General features: G+C 40.8%; 1 pseudogene; it reads left to right on the top strand.

Annotated features, from left to right (window-relative positions):
• Positions 1-790: 790 nt before the first annotated feature.
• On the top strand, positions 791-6,486 carry LOC106805698 (annotated as a pseudogene).
• Positions 6,487-11,880: the final 5,394 nt, after the last annotated feature.

Raw genomic sequence — 11,880 nt, 5'->3', positions numbered from 1 at the left:
ACGCGCACGCACACGTAAGCACACGCACACACACATATCATCAGGAATCTATCAATATAGATATAATATCAATATTGATAGACTCCTGATATCGTCTCGTATTCCCGGTGATATTGACATGTTATGATCGTGTGTGCTATTTACCCGTACATTTCGCGTGCCGCCTAGCCACATACGAAATGTCATCGGTTTCAGTGCAACCTGAGCACGACCACAGTAGAGCCGCCAGCTAACAGCACAGAGCAAATGTTGACAAAGGTCGGCTTGTACAAGGTATAATAAATTCATCCAGCTAAAATCTCCAACCGTTCTAAAATATCAGCACGCCAGCTGTCCTTCTTTGTGTCCGTCTGTCTGTCCGTCCGTCCGACTGTCCATCCGTTTCTCCCTCTTCTCGGTCTCTCTGTCTGTCGGTCTGTCTGTCTGTCTGTCTATCGGTCGGTCTGTCTGTCTGTCTGTCTGTCTGTCTGTCTGTCTGTCTGTCTGTCTGTCTACCCGCTCGTCCGTCGTCGTCCGTCCTTTTCGTCCGCCGCGTTCGTCCGCCCGTCCGTCCAGCCTGTGCTCGTCCGTTCCTGTCGTCTGTCTGTCTGTCTGTCTGTCTGCCTGTATGTCCGTCCGTCCGTCCGTCCGTTCGTCTGTCTGTCTGTCTGTATGTCCGTCCGTCCGCCCGTCCGTCTGTCTGTTTGTCTGTCTGTCTATCTGTTTGCCCGTCCGTCCGTCCGTCCGTCTGTGCGTCCGTCTGTCCGTCCGTCTGTCTATCTGTCTGTCTGTCTGTCTGTCTGTCTGTCTGTCTGTCTGTCTGTCTGTCTGTCTGTCTGTCTGTCCGTCTGTCTGTCCGTCTTTCCTAGTCATCTCATTATCTTCGCGCTATTCTTCTGTCTGCCATACACAGGGGTCGCTAGCTGCTGTCAAGATCATGAAGAGGAATCACATAGACCTGAGCCGGCCTGTCTTAGTCCAGTTGAAGCAGATGCGAGATCTTGAACATGACAACATAGCGCGCTTCGTCGGCGCATGCGTAGACGCACCGAACATTGCCATCTTAACGAAGTACTATCCGAAGGGAGGCCTGCAAGACATCCTGGAAAACGAATCCATCAAACTAGACTGGTCTTTTCGATACTCTCTTATCGATGATATTGTAAATGTATGTTATCCGTAACATGCTCAATCGCATTCTTTTCACATTAGCAGAGCACGTATATCCATATTGATACACGTGCTCTGATATTAGCCAAGATTCAATGCAACGGCGCCATCTACCGGCGGATGTAGCTAACTGTGCGGCTCTCGCAATGCCGCTGATATCAGAATCGGAAAAACCCACGTAACCGTTGATCAGTAAAAATATGACATACGAGTATATGTGATTTCAGGGGATGCAGTTCCTGCACTACAGTCCGATTAAGTCTCACGGTCAGCTGACATCGGCTAACTGTGTGGTCGATGGACGCTTCGTCCTGAAAATCACCGATTTTGGTGTTCCGTGCTTTCGCGCCTGTGTCGAGAATACTGCAGACCAACGGCATTACTACAGTATAGTATATAGTACTGTGAAACATACATTGTCACAGAAGAATACGATTATGTATTTCTCATTTATGCGATATTACATTTGATTTTCTACTCGAATGACGATTACAGTTATCAAGGAGGGAAATTACTTAGGATGGATGTATGAACGGACTGGCGGACACGCGGACACACAGACAGAGAGACAGACAGACAGACATACATACGGACAGACGCACGGAGGACGGATGGACGGACGGACGGACGAACGAACGGACGGACGGACGGACGGACAGACAGACAGATAGGCAGAGAGACAGACTGTAAGACAGACAGACAGAAAGACAGACAGATGGACAGACAAACAGACAGACAGATAGACAAACAGACAGATATCAAATTTGTTTTAGAGCGGCATTAATAGAATGGGTACGTATTTACTGTTTTTAGAGTTGCAGTGGGTTGCCCCAGAACTGCTTAACATGCCCGTCCTACCCCCTACCGGAACACAGAGGGGAGACGTTTATTCTTTTGGAATTATCTTACAAGAGATCGCCACTCGTGAACTGCCCTATGACAGCTATAGCCTACAACCAGAAGGTAGAAAGGTCTTTAATGTGATAAATATTCATTATTTTCATTATGAGTATAATCAGATTATTGTGAATAAAAACACCTGAAGTATTTGAATTCAATACTATATTTAGATAATTTTCAGCTATGTCATATACTTACTTTATGCTAGGTATTATCAGACGAAGTGAACGGGGATTCTTGTCGCAGATTTCACATTATATTTATTTCCGTTAGATGTCGTTCAGAGAGTAAAGAATCGCGAGGATCCACCCATGCGTCCGGTAATCAGAGATAACGATTGCAGCGCCGCCTACGCCGAGCTTATGACAAGCTGCTGGAGGGAAGAACCCGAGGAGAGACCAAATTTCTCTCATATCAAACAAATTATGAATTTCATCAAGTATGCACGTCACAGATTTTTGCCGCCACTTTTTTACTACTTAATTCTACGACTGATTCTAGGTGTGTGTTTTTAGACCGCTGCGTATATTATCTCTCACTCTCTCCCTCTCTCTTGTTCTCGCTCCCTTCCTCCCTCCCTTTCTCTTGTTCTCGCTCCCTTCCTCCCTCCCTTTCTCTTCTCTCTCTCTCTCGCTCTCTCGCTATCTCTTTCCCACTCACGACCTATCTCCCACTGTCCCTACTTTTTTAACTATGCACTTTTACTATATAGTAGCGTCTAGATTCATAGATGATGAGTACGTTGCACTGTACGTGCTTTCTTCTTTACTCCCCAGAGGCTCCAAGGGAAAGGAGAATATAGTCGATAATCTCCTGCAGAGAATGGAACAGTACGCTAACAATCTTGAGGCACTGGTCAGTGAGAGAACTAATGAGCTCTTAGATGAGAAGAAACGGTCAGAAGAACTACTTTATCGAGTCTTGCCAAAGTATGATCCTCACACGTACAACGCCGTCCGTACATATATATGTAACGTAAAAAAACTACTAAAAAGAAATACTTCGCGAGTTATTTGCGACTGCAAACTTCAAGTTAAATTCTAATTGATTACGTTCAGCGACGTTGTTGCGCAAATGCCTGCTATTCAAAACAAAAACTTGTGAGGTTTTGACGTCTGGTGGTTTTGTCAGAAGTTGCTATTACTTTCATGAAATGGCGGAGTCGCAGTATAGCTCTATTCTAGTTTAGACTCACAAGTAAACTGCTATTAGAATTATTCATTCTGCATCACGCTTTAGCTTTCATCGAACCGCTATCGTGCACACGTTTGCCGCCTATATAGGGGTGCCGGTGGGTTTTGTCGCAAGAAAATACAAAATTGGTTCATCGGTGCAGGTCCGTCGCCGAGACATTAAAATTCGGCAATCCCGTGGATCCGGAGGCGTACGATTTAGTGACGATCTACTTCTCAGACATCGTCGGCTTTACAGCAATCAGCGCTGCCAGCACACCCATGGAGGTGCGCACAACCACCGTCATCATAATTATACCCCTGTTCGCTTACCGATCTTTCTATGCGGATCCGTGGGTGTGTAAATACCGATGTATGTTAGAGTTAAACTATGTCTTACATTGCGCATAAACCAGGCAATCGAGGTTTCCCGTATTAGGGCTGGGTGAGTTTGGTAAATGTTTTGAGGCGCAATTTATTGAGAGCCGTGACGGGCAATCCGTATACAATATTTCGTAAATTCATGAGATTTCGTTCTATGATAATCTTCTTTAATTGCCTCTTTATGTATAACTGCCTTTTCTTTCCCCACCTACAATATTATCAATCGCCAGATATAACTAACTAATAGGCGCTGTCACATATCATTCGCGCGCGCGCGTATGTGTGTTTGCAAGTGACACGCAGATGGCATTAGTATGTATATAAATATGGTATCAAGAGGACCTGGTATAGAACACACGAGGGGCCGTATGGTGCAGCAGTAGTACATAACTACATAGCCTTACCTATGTTCACGATTCATACGCTAATCACTATTATTTGCTTTCAGGTTGTGAACCTTCTGAATGACCTTTACACTTTGTTCGACGACATTATCGCAAAATTCGACGTTTACAAGGTTTACGAATATTTGAATAACTGTTATCTAGACTATACTATCTATCTATCTATCTATCTATCTATCTATCTATCTATCTATCTATCTATCTATCTATCTATCTATCTATCTATCTATCGTATCTATCTAATCTATCTATCTACTCTCTCTATCTATCTATCTCTCTACTCTATCTATATATATATATATCTATATAATATATCTCCCCATCATCCTCCATCCAGTCATCATCCATCATCCCTCCAATCCATCCATCGCTCGCATCCATCGCATCCATCCATCATCCATTACCTCCATCATACCATCCTACCATCCATATACATCCATTCCATCATATCCATCATCCATCCATCCTACCATCCATCCATCCATCCATCCATCCATACCTCCTCCATACATCGATCCATCATCCATCCATCATCCCTCCATCCATCCATCCATCCATCCATCCTACCATGCCATCATGCCATCATCCATCCATCCATCCATCCATTATCATCATTCCATCCATCCATCGCCATCCATCCACCATCCATCCATGCCATACCATCCAACCCTCCATCCATCATCCATCCATACTCCATCCATCCATCCATCCATCCATCCATCCATCCATCCATCCATCCATCCATCCATCCGTCCATCCACTATCCACTCCTTCTCTCCCTCTTTCCCCAAATCTTCTTCTCTCTCTCTTTCACTAGCTCTCTCGCGCACTCTTTCGCGCGCGCTCTCCCTTCCTCTCGATCTCACTCTCCGCCTATATATAATTCAACGCTTAGTTAAAGGTTCAATTCATTACAATCCGGCAGAAATCGTATCTATTCGTTTGGTAAAGAGGGGCTAATGAAAAGCCTTATGCGGCACCGAGAGTGCTACGCTGGTATTATGTTCTTATATATTAAATATAAAAGCTCTAAATATAATATCACGCTCGTACGCACGACGCGCGCAAACTCTCACGTCGTCGCTAGCGATGGCGTATTGTTTACAGCAATACTCAGCATCAGAAAATATAAAGCTGATGTTTCTTTTGATTGTTTCGATCAGGTGGAGACGATAGGAGATGCTTACATGGTGGTAAGCGGACTGCCGTTACGCAACGGTAAACCACACGTCAGAGATCTGCCGCATGGCTCTCCGACTGCTCGCCTTAAATCTCAGCGTTCAAGATCAGACATCGTCCCGGGGAGCAAATTGATGTTAAGAATAGGTGTTCATTCTGGTACGTTAGCGAAGACTACCCTCTGCTATAGATTATTATATTTAAATACTATTATGTATTATATAGGATGGTAGTATAGATAACGTTATATACGTATATCCATCGACACCCACAGTACCTACCAGTCGAGGGAAAGTTGCAAATTAATGTTGACCAGAGTAGTCGATAGTGTAAAAACGCGAAAATTTTACGAATTATCTAATATATACTGTATAACCAGGTGGCCTGTTTTGCGCATTTCCAATACAGGCAAATCGAAATATGGTTTGTGAAAATCATGCATTTAAAGTAGAGAGCACGTGCTCTTATACGCATGCTATATATAGTAGTAGTATGATATGAAAATATCGTTGACGATACCTCACTTAATAATTGTATTAGGTGTACAAACTCTCAGAATTCCGGTCTGCTGTACCATATGGAGCATTCAGCTGTCAGTACCTTTTATTTAGTTGAACTATGTATTTGTGGTTATATATATATATATATATATATAGTATCTATAATATATTATATAGTATCCTGTTCATGTAACAGGCGGCCGTTGCGTGCGGGTAGTGCGTTGAGCCTAACCATGGCTGCCCGATACTGTTCGTGTTTGGAGACACCGTGAACACAGCTTCAAGGATGGAATCGACTGGACTGCGTAAGCGATTATCATATCGTTGAAATATCGTCAACTGTCATATCATTTCATTTCATAGAATGAATAAATAAAACATTATGAACAAATACGGAATTTATCGATGAACGTGAACAACGTATTGATGAATTATTACTGAATTTTCGGTCATTTGTCAAGTAGATAACTGGAATTATGTTCACGTTTCTTTATAAAAATTATATATAAATAATGGATAAATATTGGTTTCCGAGAAAGGCGGGGTTTAAGCTAAGGTATGGATAGTACATACATAGATCGAAACATCGTCTTTCAGTCAGTGAAACATTTCGATCCCATCATTACTTGCATTTCTAGCTTCAAGAATACACATCAGTTCCACAACGGCGAGCCTGTTGAAATCATTTAATACATTTAATGTGGAGAAAAGAGACAGCGCTGTTGAAATGAAGGGCAAGGGATCTGTTGAGACGTACTGGCTGCTTAGCGAATCAAAAGACTCTCACACAGAATAACATCTGCGAATACTCAGCCCAGCTCAGCACAAGAAGTAATTTGAGTAAAAGTCTTCACGTTTTGTCATCAAATAAAATGATGTCACCACAGCAAAAGGTTTACATGAGAAGATGCTTACGCCAGATGAACTTTTTGCCGTAAAGACGCGCAACAGTAAGCCATTAAACTCGTAGAGGTACATAAATCTATGAATTCTCATACATTAATAGACGCGGTAGCAATACGCAATTCTTAACCATTTGCGATCAACTCCCTCCCCCCCACCAGTTTGTTGCCATGATAAACCTTTATAGACATGCCCTATAGCCTTTAATGTATTAGCGGGGGTAAGCTCGTCACAGGGACAAGGAGCTCATGCTACATTGGGTTTGTCAGCCGCACAAATTAATAGTGCGAACTGGCATATACATTACTTATACATGTAATGAGAAATAATTGGCGTGAAATGTTGTGTTAAGAATTTATATTACTTGAAAGGCGTCGTTATATCGAGACTTAATATATCGTTGTTATATTATTTACGCACCCTTATTATTCATTGCGCAATTCTGTTTAAAGAATTCTTATATTTCAATATATTGATCGATATAATCGAAAAACTGTGCTAAGAACTTATATATATCGATTAGCCTAATATATAGTTATTTACATACCCTAATTATTCCTTGCGTAACGCACGCATACAATTACTATTCCGACATATCCGTTATATTATCGCTAAGCCGTTAAACGCGCGACGCTTACCCTACCACCTCGTTTGCTTCATAACCATTTCTACATAGTAGTATGACATTGTTTGGGTAAGCCATTATATTCCTGTACTGCCCANAAAAAAAATGTATTTAAAAAAATAATATCTAAGTAAGTGAAATTGTACTATGAAATCACCGCATTTCCCTTTTTTTTAAATTGTATGTCATTTTAACGTAAAATTTCATATTTTATATATATCGTGTGCGTGTGCGTGTATGTGTGTGCGCGCCCGTGTGTATGTAAATGTGGTATGTGTGTGCGTGGGTGCGTGTGTGATTGCGCGTGCGCATGCCCGTATGCGTGTGAATACGGTGTGTGCGTGCGTGCGCGCGTGTGTGCAAATATTTGACAATGGGAGGTGAAACCGTGCCCGCGCTTACCCGGCTCCCAATGCTCTGACATTTTTAGACGCTGTCTCGATTGTCTACGAGCACACACATACCACACTATATATACCATAACCTTTTAAAATTGTGTTAAACTATTAATGTGTTTTCTCACGGGTTTTAATGATAATATAGCTATACTAAATGTAGATTAAAGGTATAATAGTAAGCATTTAATTAGGTGGAGCCTTCACCTAGCATAGCAAGCCACACTAAACGAACGCTCGAACGCACGCACGCACACCGGCACGGGCACACACGCACACACCAAAGACATTGCGGCTGCGGTGTATAAACAGCCAATCACTGCCGCGCATAGCTGTGAGGCGAAAATTTAAGACAAACCTCAACGAGAGACGGCTGCAGTTGTATCTGTGTGTATGTGTATGTGCGTGCGCGTGTGCGCATGTATGTATGCGTGTGTGTGCGTATGCGTGTATGTGTGTGCGCGCCCGTGTGTGTGTAAATTGGTATGTGTCTGCGTGGGTGCGCGTGTGATTGTGCGTGCGCATGCCCGTATGTGTGTGAATGCCGTGTGTGTGATGTGTGTGTGTGTGTGCGCGCGCGTGTGCAAATATTTGACAACAACAGATGTAACCCTTATTAAAATGATGCTTCTAACCAAAATGATATTTTTTAAATAATAATATATATTAATAATAATTAATATTAATAATAATAATTAATTAATTAATTAATTAATATTAATAATAATATATATAATAATATAATATTTTTTAATATTTTTTTGTGCGTGTGCGTGTGCGCACACACACCTCACAGCTCACACTCACAGCTGTGCGCGGCAGTGCTTGGTTGTTTATACACCGCAGCCGCAATGGCTTTGGTGTGTGCGTGTGTGCGCATGCGGATTTGACGATCTTCAAATTTGGTGCGGGTTTCCGATGAATGCCGAGGTTTCTTCGGGCACATAACTTTTGAGAAAATTGCTTCCAAAAGTTACTTTACGATCGAAAAATCGCGTTCTAACGTAGCGGAACGTATTCGGGACGTTCAGAAGGGGTCCCAGCTCGATTCGCGTGAGAATACGTTGCACGGATTCGGAGGAGATACGGAAAACGACACTTCGGCTCTTTCTACTATTATATAGTAGATATATAGTAGATATATATATATATAATAGGTTAATATACTGATTGTATAATAAAATGATTTAATGTTTATGTATGGATGGTAACTGGTTGGCACGGGAACAACAGACACTGCAGTGGCAAATAACATTCTCTTGGCGAACGTACGAAGCTAAGATTTATTTTATTATAGGCAATTATGAGACCACATGCCACATTGTTTGCTAGTTGCGCCACCTGGCAGTGCCTTTTGAATTAAGCCTAACCCCAGCATTTGAACTGCCCTTTGACATTGGCACTGACCTTTGATCTCTGACATTTCAGTTTTCAGTTAATTAGGCTAATTATGTTGTATTAGTGCATTAAGGTATATAAAGTAAACTACGTTTTATCATAGATAAATAAGCTAATTAGGATTATAATTCCAGTATTCCACACTTACTATTTCTATTACAGCATAGCTGACCTCTATTTTAAGAAATGTTTGACCCTACCGGGAAATAATTATATTAGAGAAAGTCTATATATATATATGCTGAGCAACGAATGATGTTGTGATATTCCCTGCTTGTCAACACACATCCTCGCTTCCATTTTCCTCAAAAGAAATAAATATCAAATGCTGACCTGGAAAAATTAGCTCCTCAAGTACTAACTATTGCATACGATAGCTTTTTCTTTTACTATAGGCAAATCATGACTAAGGCATGTTCCTATAAAACAATCTCTAGCCTTCTCTAGCGCATTCGTTAACATCTAATGATTAACTGTATAAGTATTCATAATGAATGTATGTCTCTAGATTTAGTCCTTTCTGTTTATCCGTCGTAGACAGCAAATAAAATTACGTGCATTACTTGTTACTAATTTCTTTTTGTATTTCTCGTCTATACTGCTTTGTATTCTCCGTCACTTCTTGCTCGAGATATATCTCCAGTTTTAGCAGTCCACTCGCAATTGGCAGGTCATGATGATTTGCTACACGTTGTTCAGGAGTAATACCAAAGTGTAACCGTAGCCGCCTTCATTTCTATAATATATATACATATATATATACATATATATATATATATATTTATTTATTTATTTGTTTATTTATTAATGAAAAATACCATACAATTATTGCCAGACAAACCAACAAGCAATGATAGTTTTTAATATAAAACCAGAAGTAATGAATACTAGTGGAGTCTTCCACCTCTACCATATTAACAATTGACTTACCAACATGCGATGGAATTTACTTATCTTATAAACTATAATCTTATTTTACATCGCAATTTATCTTATTTAGTCACATGTTAACCTGAAAACTTACAAATCGAATTTACAAGTATCTATTAGCCAAACTTTGTGTAGCGAGTCTCCCAAGAAGAAGAATATTTTGCAAACATTATAAATTTAAAATGAAGAGGAGTTATCCTAGCATAGATTTATAAAAAAAAAAATTATAAGTAGACCTCACTTCAGAAATAGGAGGCAGACCTTGCATGTAATGTTCCCAGTGCATATACCAGTCAGTACATGACCTGGCTACGTTACTGTTTGGCGCATGCACAATATCTTACCAGAGGAGTTATATTTTGTGATGAAAACGCATTTAGTATGGTCAGGGGATATCTCAACATAGGTTTCTGTAATAAACTCTTATTAGTAGGCCTGTGTTTATAGTTAGGAAGGCGCCCTACACTGTAGTGTGAAAAGCGCCTACTTTATCTTCGCCCGCCCTTCCCCTGGTCTCTCTTGTCGCACGCCAGTCTCCTTCTCCTTCCACCGCCCCTCGACTGTCTTCCCTGCCACCTTCCATCAGTTTCCTACCCCTCTCTCCCTCATCAAGCTATATTATGTACTTTTATTTAGGCCGTACTGCAAGCCTAAAACGGTACTCGCGCCTGCGCAATATCTCCCGAAAAAAATAATAATTTGCAAACATTATGAAATTAAAATGAAGAGGAGTTATCCTAGCATAGATTTAAATAATCAATTTTTATAAGTAGACCTCACTTCAGAAATAGGAAGCAGATCTTGCATGTAAGGTCCCCACTGCATATACCAGTCAGTCCTACATAACCTGGCTACGTTACTGTTTTAGCGCATGCGCAATATCTCACCAGAAGAGTTTTATTTTGTAATGAACTTGCATTTAGTATGGTCAGGGGGTATCTCAGCATCGATTTCTGTAATAAATTATTATCAGTAGACCTGTGTTTGTAATAAGGAGAGCGCCCTAGTCTGTAGGGTTCAAAACTGCTACTTTATACCCGCCCGCCCTTCCCCTGTTCTCCCTTGTCGCACACCAGCCTCCTTCTCCTTCCACCACCCATCGACTGTCTTCCCTGCCACCTTCCCTTAGTTTCTCACCCCTCTCTCCCTCAACAAGCTATATTTACGTACTTTTATTTAGGCTGTACTGCAAGCCTAAAACGGTGCTCGCGCATGCGCAATATCTCCAGAGAAGAAGAATATTTTGCAAAAATTATGAATTTAAAATGAAGAGGGGTTATCCTAGCATAGATTTATATGATAAATTTTTATAAGTAGACCTAACTTCAGAAATAGGAAGCAAACTTGCATGTAAGGTCCTCGCTGCATATACCATTCAGTACATAACCTGGCTACGTTACTGTTTTAGCGCATGCGTAATATCTTACCAGAGGAGTTTTATTTTGTAATAAAAATGTATTTAGTTTGATTAGGGGGTATCTCAGCATCGATTTCTGTAATAAATTCTTATCGTTAGACTTGAATATGAGAGGTGGGTCCGAAGTGAAATGTTGCAAAATGTATTGCTATTGTCAAAAGAATATTCTCCGTTATATTGACTCTTCTACAACTACTACTTACACATTCCCGAATTGATTCATCATTGCAAATGGGATATCACTTTGAAGGGGAATAAACAGGCTTTCCAATGATACCAAATGCAATGATAATAATGCAGGAACAAGAGAGATATCATCGATCAAATTTGAGTTCTCGAACTTTTTTCAGGAGTGTACATGAAAAGACTCCAAAATCAAAAAAACCCTTTAGCAGTTTACGGGTTAAGACACATACAGATACAGATACAACAAGAACACAACAACAACAACAACAACAACAACAACAACAACAACAACAACAACAACAAGAGATACAGGGCAAGATGGTATTCGTAGTGTCTTT

This window comes from Priapulus caudatus, unplaced genomic scaffold (assembly GCF_000485595.1).
Source record: "Priapulus caudatus unplaced genomic scaffold, Priapulus_caudatus-5.0.1 Scaffold124, whole genome shotgun sequence".
NCBI classification, from domain to species: domain Eukaryota; kingdom Metazoa; phylum Priapulida; class Priapulimorpha; order Priapulimorphida; family Priapulidae; genus Priapulus; species Priapulus caudatus.
Note: the sequence above shows the minus strand (reverse complement) of the source record. Positions and strands in the feature narration are given on the sequence as shown.